At 38.2% G+C, this 10,104-nt stretch overlaps 1 long non-coding RNA gene and 2 other non-coding genes across 3 annotated transcripts; all 3 read left to right on the plus strand.

Moving 5' to 3' along the window:
* The first annotated feature begins 5,450 nt into the window (after positions 1-5,450).
* Positions 5,451-7,419, plus strand: LOC104115689 (uncharacterized). The gene is made up of 2 exons (XR_690666.4): positions 5,451-6,725; positions 6,848-7,419. It is a non-coding gene; the product is annotated as an uncharacterized lncRNA (long non-coding RNA).
* On the plus strand, positions 5,703-5,843 carry LOC117281326 (small nucleolar RNA U19). Its single transcript, XR_004511936.1, has one exon. It is a non-coding gene; the product is annotated as a small nucleolar RNA U19 (small nucleolar RNA).
* LOC117281325 (small nucleolar RNA SNORD36) lies at positions 6,461-6,538 on the plus strand. The gene has a single exon (XR_004511935.1). It is a non-coding gene; the product is annotated as a small nucleolar RNA SNORD36 (small nucleolar RNA).
* Positions 7,420-10,104: the final 2,685 nt, after the last annotated feature.

Genomic DNA, 10,104 nt, shown 5'->3' on the forward strand with positions numbered 1-10,104 from the left:
TCGCGGCCCTATCCGATGCTACTGGTGGCCGCACGCCTAATTCGATCGCACGTGTCTTCACCATCTGTGAGAGAATAGAAGAGTCAAGTTCAAATTTCAGAAATATCAAATCTGCACGACAAGAATATAAGAAAGTGAAGTTTCCTAACTGTCTGGTAGCCTCTCGACGGTAAGTATAAATATCTCCATACTGATCCGCAAGACTCTACTAAACTTGCTCACGACTCGTAATACCTATGAACCTAGTGCTCTGATACCAACTTGTCACGATCCAAAATCACAACACATCATGATGGCGCCTAACCCACCGTCTAGGCAAGCCAAAACATAACAATAATGAACTAGAACAATAAAATTTATAGTAAATAACATAAGTCTGAAATCTCAATTTAGCGAAATACTGCTAATACAATGTAAATCCCCCAGAAATTGGTATATACGGAGATGTAACCTCTACATCAGAATACAGTCTAAAAGCTAAATATCAATACCGCCTGAACTGAAACAACAATACATAAGAAAAGACAAGTCAAACTGCGGCTAAGAATGCAGCACTACCTCGCCTCTCGAAACTCAGTCCAACGAGCAAATCTACTGCTGATAATTGGTCCCCACATCTGGATTTGCACAATTAAATGCAAAGTGTAGTACGAGTACAATCGAGCCAATGTACTCAATAAGTACCATAACTAACCTCGGCAAGGTAAAAGAAGCAAGAATTATAAATGATGCCTACTATAACTTGTACAGTTACATAAATCCAACAAGTACATAACAATAATGTGATCATGTATAAGGTACTGAAAGGACTATCTCTGTGTGTGTGTACAATTACTCAAAATCTTTGTTCAGCCCCTAGTACGGCATATAAGATGATATGCAGATAAATCAGATAATAATCCATGGAAATTGCAAGTAAAGATGCAATGCAATTCCCAACAACAATGTTAGGACTTTCCTCAACCTTTCCATATCTGTACCAAACCACTGATCAGTTTTTCTCAGTAACTGCATGTACACCATTAAGAGAGAAACATAAGAGGGTGACCCTAGGGGGATGGATGCATATCTACACGCTGCACGGACAACGTGATGCACAGACAACTCAAGTGCTAATAATATCAATATCTTAATCCGCACGGACAACTCACGTTCCAATAATATCAACCACATGACAACTCATGTGCCATCAATCATAATCCGCCCGGTGGGGTCACAGGCTACCCGTCCAGCTCACAACACAAAGAAAGCAAATATACGAGAATACATATACATGATCAATGATTATCAAGTTTCATACTCCTAGACTGGTATAACTAACATGATATAGTGTAGGCATGTGCAATATGTGCTATCACAACTAAAATAGACGATTTCATCATGGAATAGCAGTTTATCAGTTTCAACCGAGAAAATAACCTCAATGAAATCTCAAATGTGGTACAAATAGCTCACAGAGGGGTACAAATAGGAGAAACATCTCAGCTTGAAGCTTAACAATCAATTCAAGGCATGTCATAAGCTAAGCACTACCCCGAGCATATGAATAGTATCCCGGTGCACGCATATGGCTCAACCCCACACATATGTGCCACTCATAACACGTACCTATCACAAATAATTTAGAAAACTAGTGTCTCAATAAGGTTTAGATAAGATACTTACCACGAGCAAACCAAATCACTCCGCTAACAAGCCTTTCCTGTGGGTATCGACCTCCGGACGATCCGAATATAGCCAAAGTAACGCAACACCATCAATAAAATCCATAGGAAGTGCTTCCAAAAGATAAAGCTAAGATCTTTAACTCAAATCGAAAAGTCAACACAAAGAGTCAACCACGAGCTTGTACCTTGAAACCCGACAAAATTTATAAATTTTGAACACCCATTTATTTACGAGTCCAACCATACCAAAATCATCCAATTCCAATTACAAATCGACCCTCAAATCCTCATATTTTACTCTCCAATATCATAGTCCAAAAAATCACAAATGCTAACTTAGTATCATGAACATTAGGTGTAATAATCAATGGGTATTCAATATTTATGGACAAAAGAGATTAAAAGTCACTTACCTCTTCAATCTAGGTGCAAAACTCTCCAAATATCGCCTTAGTCCGAACTCCAAAATCCCAAAAAATGAGAAAAAAAGACCAAACCCTCGTCTTAAAAGATCTCACCCATCGATCTCGCATCTACGGCCCTCAGAGTCGCACATGTGATGCCGCACCTACGGGCTCAACCATCGCAGGTGCAAAATTTCATTAACTTCCCGACCAAGCACACCTGTAGTCAAAGTTCCGCACCTGCAGATCGCTTATTCGGTCTCTCATCCGCTCCTGCGCATCCGCACCTGCAGATCACCTATCGTATTTGCGACCAAGGCCAAACTAATCATGCTCCGCATTTGCGGACCTCTCATCGTTGAAGCGCATCCGCTTCTGCGAAAATGCACGCACATCTATGATACTCCCAGTCTTCGCTTCTCTTCGCATCTGCGTCCATCGCACTGCACTTGCGGTGCCACATCTACGGCCATACCCACCGCAGGTGCGAGCGCACCAGAAGCCTGAAGCTGTCCTAAACGTACCAACATGGCCGCATCACACCCGAGGCCCCGGGACCCCATCCAAATGTACCAACATGTCCTAAAATATTGCACGAACTTAGTCGAAGCCTCAAATCACATCAAACAACATCAAAATCACGAATCGCGCCCCAAATCAAGCCTAATGAAACTAATGAACTTCCAACTTCTAAAACCATTGCCGAACTATATCAAATCAACTCCAAATAAAATCAAATTTTGCACACTAGTACCAAATGACACAACAGACCTATTCCAACTCTCGGAACAAAAATCCGAACCTAATATCAACAAAGTAAACTCTCGGTCAAACCCCTCAACCTTCAAAACTTTTAACTTTCCAACTTTTGCCAATAATGCACCAAATCAATCTATGGACCTCCAAATCCAAATCCGAACAAAAGTCTAAGTCCAGAACATCATACGAAGCTATCGGAACCATCAAAACTCTATTCCGGAATCGTTTACCCAATAGTCAAGCTTTAGTCAACTCTTTCAACTTAAGCTTTCAACCTTGGGACTAAGTGTCCTAATTCACTTCGAAACATCTCCAAAACCAAACCAACCACTCCGGCAAGTTACGTAACCACAAGCGAATATAGAATAAGCAATAAATAGGGGAACAGACCTACAATACACAAAATGATCAGCCGGGTCATTAAACTTTATATGAAAATCTCCTTCTAAAATTACCTCACACCGAGTCTAAGGCTCCAAAATGTGATAAAATAAGACTAAGTCCCGAAATTCCAACCTTTTTATTCAGTTGCAAATGTCGCAAAGGTGACTTGGGGTTTGCAAATGCGAACCCCGAAAATGCGACAAGTCCAACGCAAATGCGATACCTGCTAAACACATGGATTGTCACAAATGTGGCACTGACTTCAACCATAAGAATCTATTGGGTCCATCAAAATACCGTTCCGGGGTCGTTTTCACAAAAGTCATACCTCAGTCAACATTTCCAAGTCAAGCTTCCAAACTAAGAACCAATTGATCCATTCAACCAAAAATCTTCCCGAAACGAAACTAATTATCCCCGCACGTCATAAAACCTCAAATACACATACAGATAGTTTCAAAGAAAAAATGAGGCTCAAATACACAAAACGACCAGTCGGGTTGTTATATTTTTGTTCGATATTGAACCGGACCAAATTGACTTCGTGCTTTCTATAATACCCTTCCTTTTCGTTCACTTTTATTTGTGCACTATACTAAAATACATCTTCATTTTTACTTGTCCATTTTAACAAATCAAGAGAAAGATAATTTTTTTTCTGTTTTACCCTATTATTGACTACTCATTTTTCTAATTATTTTTCAAGATTTTTGAAATACTATCATTATAATGAGTATTAAGGTAAAATATGTACTTTATTTATTATTCCTTAAGTGGAATGCAAAGTCCATTATGGACAAGTAAAAATGACCGAAAGGAGTAATAAGAAGAAATATACACCCACTTAGGTTCCACTAATTTCTTGGTTAGACACATGGTTCCTATCGCTAAAATTGTACAAGAAAATTTGGAAAAATCTAAATCTAACCAAAAAATCAAGTGAAACCAACCAATAACTCGATGTATAATTTGGCTTGATTTTCTTTTAAATTTACAAAAGAGAAAAAAGATTATATTTGATTGGCTTTGGTATTAGCTAGAAAAAAAATTGTGGGACAATCAACTCGAGGCTAAATGAGAATAACGTGTTATACCCAAGGGAGATGTGTTTATTTCCACCGGCAGTGTCAAAAAGAAAAAAAAATTATTTTGTGCCTCACACAATTGATACTAATTGTATAAGACCTTTTTTTTGTCTCACAATTTTTTGGATCCCAAATTTTATGGATCTAAAAGTGTAAGATATGAATCCACAAATTTGTGAGATTAAAAGAGGTCTCATACAACTAATGTCAGTTGTGTGAGCCGCACCAAAAAACTTTTCTGTCACAAGTATATGTTTTTAGTTTAATAGCCCGTTTGGCCAAGTTGCCAAAAATTACTTATTGAAAAATTCTTTTGTTCAAAAGTGCTTTTTATAAAAGTATTTTCGTAAAATAACAATTTGTGTTTGGTCAATCCTTTTGAGTAGTGCTTTTTGCAAACTCATTGTGTTTGGCCAAACTTTTAAAAAAGTACGTTTAAGTATCAAATTACAAAAAAGGACAGTAAATGTTCACTTTGCGATTAGTATTATTTAGGAAAAAATAAATTTAAATATTTATTATAAAAGAATTCAATTAAAAAATAAAACGTAAAGTAAAAATATAATTATTACAAAGCAATAACATTGAGTGTTTGGTATTACAAATTTTTTATATGATAATTTAAATATGTCAAAGTACGTCATTCAATATAAATTTAAAATCTACTCTTAGGAATTAGAGATGAGAATAAAAATATGATTAAAATAAAAAAGAGAAGAAATGTATAGTAGAAATAAAAATAAGTAAAATATTAAATTAATGAGGGATAATTTAAAAAATATAAATTTATTATAAGGTTATTATTTTTTTCTTAACAAAATAATTTTCTACTTCCGCTTCTTGGAATTGGCTAGAATTTATAGTTTCTCCTCAAAAGCAGAAAAACTACTTCTGCTGCTGTTTAAAAATATTTTTTTTATTTTGGCCAAATACCTTAAAAATTTTAAATAATATTTTTTTTAATAAAAAAAAAATACTTTTGACTTTTCAGAAGCTTGGCCAAACAGGCTTTAAGTGAGAAGGCAGACTTTACAAAACTGTGCAAGTTGGATGTCTATTTGCTTATTCGTCCAAACAAATAGTAACAAGTGAAACTAAACTAAGTTTAAGAACCCAATTTAAATAAAGAGAGAACTGTAGGTACCAAAAACGAAATGTTACTAGAACCTTCGATGAAAAAGCCCTAAAACCCTCTCCTTGTATCTTCACGATGGACCCAGAACTCAGCAGCTGAATCTCACCAAATCTTCTCGGACACTAACCAACCCCCTTCGCTCTCCTCGTTCTTCTTGTGAGTGTCTCTGTAATCGATTACATAATTTACAGTTTGTTTTGTGAACTCAATACTGAAATAGTAATGCCTCTTTGAGTAGCCATATGAACACGTTTTGTTTCTATTTCATATCTGGCTTAGTTAGGAGGCAGAAATTAAACTATGTGAACCCAAAAGATTGGGTCTTTTGGAACTCACTTATACCAAGGTCTTTTGAGTGGACTCTTTTGGTATTTTTCATCAATTGTCCTTCAAGCAGCTTTGGACATTTTCTTTACCCCTTCAAGTCTTCAACTCTAATTCTTTTCTCGAGATTTATGCTAATTTATACGCACGTAAAACTTACTTTATGAAATGGGACTTTTGTAGTCTTAGATAGTACTTAAATGAATTGCTGACTAGATTTGTATATATGTATTCCTTTGGAAGTGTCACTTTTGAGAATGTAAGTGTTTGTGGATTGCCAATTAGATTGTTCAATTTTAGATCAATTGGTATTTTTGACATCCTAAAGTGTATTGTGAATTGCTAATTAAATTGCCTCAAGAATTCCTGGCGGAAAATTCCATTTGGTTCAGACATGGGCAGATAGTAAGAACTAACAAATGATGAGATGAAAGTCTCAGAGTTGTTCTTTCTTGAATTAGTTTGAGGGATAGGAACGATTTCCTTCCCTTTCGTATAGGTAATTTCAAACATTTATACTATATTTTATGAATAAAAATGTATCAACTCTTTAATTTTAATTGCTAGTTTAGCGGCATTTAGAGAGAAGATCGATCAATGATGAAATGATTGTAGTCGATCATCTGACCAAGGGGGGCTTTTTGCCACTGACCTCTCTTTTGTCAAGATCTGATACATTCTAATTCTTGCAATTTTAATGGGAGGCAGATGATGATTCATATTATTTGGGCTGATTACACCATGATGCTCCAAATTCGAGCTTTTTAAAACTGATGCCACCCCATTAGCTTTTATTTTTTCTTTTGCTTTATAGAATCATATTGCTGAATAGTAAAGCAATCGCAGTTGCCAAGTTAAACATTCTACTAAAAATTATTCTTGAACGATCGTTCTTGTAACTGTAACTGGAGACCAGAAGATTGTTTACAGTTGTTGAAACTGAGGCAGACCTGTATTCTCCAACTAGGTTTGTCTATGTTCTTCAAGTTGAATCTGTCTTTAAACTTTAAGTTGATCACTACAATTATGATTTAGTCTCAAACAAAACGGAATGTAAAAAAAGTATTCTTTTTTAAACTTGTTTGTCAGTGTATATGGTCAAAATCGAGTTTGCCCTTTGTGTGACTAATCAAGATTGATGCATGATGGATCGAGGTTCGTCATTGTAATATCGAGCTATGATGTGAAGTTGGGCTGTTGAGTTCGAGCCCTAGAAATTTATCAAGGTCGGGATCAGCCAAGATCGATATCGAGCCAGATAGAGGTCGAGCAAATAGTGACCGATCGAGACCGAGATTGAGCCCAGATTGAGGTCGAGCGAATAGAGGGCGATCACGATTGAGAGCACCGAGTTCGGGCTCGAGCCAAGGGACAAAAGAGCCGTTATAGTAGCCGCATTTGGGGAAAGAATCTTGACGGAAATCAAGGAAAAACAATTAATTAATATATCATGGAATTCTAACTATGTTTTTAATTATATCTAAAGTATGATTTCTCTAATATATTAAGAGTAGGTTATCATTGATTTAGGAGACTGGATTCATTCATATATTCATACACACTCATATTCAAAAATTATTGAGATTTGTAACATCTAGCAAATATTATCCTTTTTGGGATTTTTGATATTGATATCTTTTTTATTTATAAATCATTCTCTATTCAATTTGGGTTTGTATTCATTCCTTTTTACGGTCAATATTTGATTTATCTCTACTTACTTTTCCGATTTGTACCAAGTAATATCATGTATCCTTAGAACTACGTATAAATTCAACTTTATCCGTTTTTCGGGTAAGCAGTTTGGTGCCCTTCGTGGGCTAAGGATAATAGTGATTATTTGGTACGAATTTTTGCAAAACACACCATTTTACACTTGCTCTTGGAAGTATCTTTGATTTTAGATTAAAAACGGTGAACTCTCAATTAATGGCCCTACCTATTGACAACGAAGTTGGCCTTCAAGACGAGAACAACAACCTGGCGACCGGGGATGAAAGGCCACTCGCCGATCCCGTTGGAGCTCGGGCCGTAGATTCAATTAACGTTAATTCACATGTGGCCAATGAGGTGAACCAATGCTTTGACCTCGAAAACAGCATTCATGGTGGAACTCGATTTGCAGTTCGAAATACCCAAAATGTTGGAGAAGACGGGATAAACATGCGTATGATTTTCGAAATGTGCCGAGCTCGGTCTACCTTGAGAAGTCACCCACGAAACAGGGCCAGCTGTAGTAAGATCAAATGAACAAGAATCGGGGATTAATCAGGAAATTATTAAGATGTTCGAGGAACTGACAAAATGAATTAAGTCAGGAGAAAAGAGGATTGAAGCAAATGACAAAAAAGTAGAAACTTATAACTTTAGGGTTGATCAGATCCTGGGGCACCACCGGTATTGAAGGGCTTGGATTCCAAACAATTCGTACAAAAGCCTTCCCCCCGAGCTCGGCTCCCAAACTGATCCCCAAAAGTTTCGCATGCCCGAAATTCCTAAATATAATGGGACGACCGACCCCAACGAACATGTTACCTCTTACGCATGTGCCATTAAGGGGAACGATCTAGAAGACGACGAGATCGAATCCGTATTATTGAGGAAGTTTGGGGAAATCCTATCAAAGAGGGCAATGATATGGTATAATAATTTACCGCCTAACTCTATCGATTCTTTTGCTATGCTTGTAGATTCTTTCGTAAAAGCGCATGCCGGAGCCATAAAAGTCGAGACCAGGAAGTCGGACCTTTTCAAGGTAAGGCAAAAAGATAACGAGATGCTAAAAAAGTCTAGACCAGTCGGAACGAATGGATCTACCACCGGCCACAGACGATTGGGCTGTTCAAGCTTTCACTCAAAGACTGAACGAACGAAGATTGATGGCTTTACGGTAGTTGAAGCAGAATTTGATCGAGTGCCCGGCTGTTACTTGGGCCGATGTACATAATCGATATCAATCGAAGATTAGAGTCGAAGATGACCAGTTGGGTTCTGGGTCCGTTATTAAAAGGGACATCGACCGAGAACCAAGGTCGAACAAGGATCGATATTGGCCGTATAACGAAGATCGTAGGGGTAGCGAACCTGCACGCAACTCCGTACGAGGCGAAAGGAGAAGTGATCGAGGCCAAGAGTCTCGGGAGCTGATGAACAAGAATGGGTTCGACATGCATACCAGACCTAAGGAAGCACTACGGTTATCAGAATATAACTTCAACATCGATGCATCCGCCATCGTGTCGACTATCGGACGCATCAAAGATACTAAGTGGCCTCGACCTTTGCAGTCTGATCCAGCCCAGAGAAATCCCAATTAAATGTGCAAGTATCATGGCCACAGAACCGAAGACTGCAGACAGTTGAGAGAAGAGGTAGCCCGGTTATTCAATGAGGGCACCTTCGAGAATTTTTAAGTGACCGGGCCAAAAACTATTTCAAAAATAGAGATTTCAATAGACAAAACGAACAAGAAGAGCCATAACACATCATCAACATGATCATCGGAGGGATCGATGTTCCCCAAGGGCAGGTGCTTAAACGCACTAAGATGTCTATTGTAAGAGAGAAGCGATCTCGGGCTCAGGATTACACACCTAAAGGAACCTTGTCCTTTAGTGACGAAGACGTGGAAGGAATCATGCAACCCCATAACAATGAACTGGTAATATCTGTACTTATGAATAAGACTCAAGTAAAGCGTGTGTTAATTGATCCAGGTAGTTCGGCCAACATCATTCGATCAAGGGTCGTAGAGCAACTCGATCTACAGGACCAGGTCGTTCCCGCAACCCTGGTACTGAACAAATTTAATATGGCGTGTGAAACTACTAAGGACGAGATAATCTTGCCAGTAAACGTGGCTGGGATCCACAACATGAGAGCAGTGCCCTCGACCCGTCACCGGGTTCTGAAATTCCCAACATCGGAGGGAATCAAAACGGTCTACGGGGAGCAACCGGCCGTAAAAGAAATGTTTGCCGTCGATGAAGTGATTCTGATATCATCATTATCTTCGACAAAGGGATCAGATTCGAAAGAAGAACAGAATACCAAATAGCAATCACAAACATCAGCCTCGACCCAACTAGAGAATCAGAAGACTGGCGAAGATGATGACTATGAGGTCCCTCGATCCTTCGTGGTCCCCGATGATTCCGACGCTACCCAATCGATGGTCGAAGAACTGGAGCAAATCAAGCTAATCGAACATATGCCCGAGCGAAAGGTATACCTGGGCACGGGGTTAGATACCGAGCTCAGGAAAAAGCTTATTCAATTTCTTATAGCTAACATGAACTATTTCGCTTGATCCCATCTTGACATGACAGGGGTCCTACCGGAAATAA

Source organism: Nicotiana tomentosiformis, chromosome 3 (genome assembly GCF_000390325.3).
Source record: "Nicotiana tomentosiformis chromosome 3, ASM39032v3, whole genome shotgun sequence".
Lineage (NCBI taxonomy): Eukaryota > Viridiplantae > Streptophyta > Magnoliopsida > Solanales > Solanaceae > Nicotiana > Nicotiana tomentosiformis.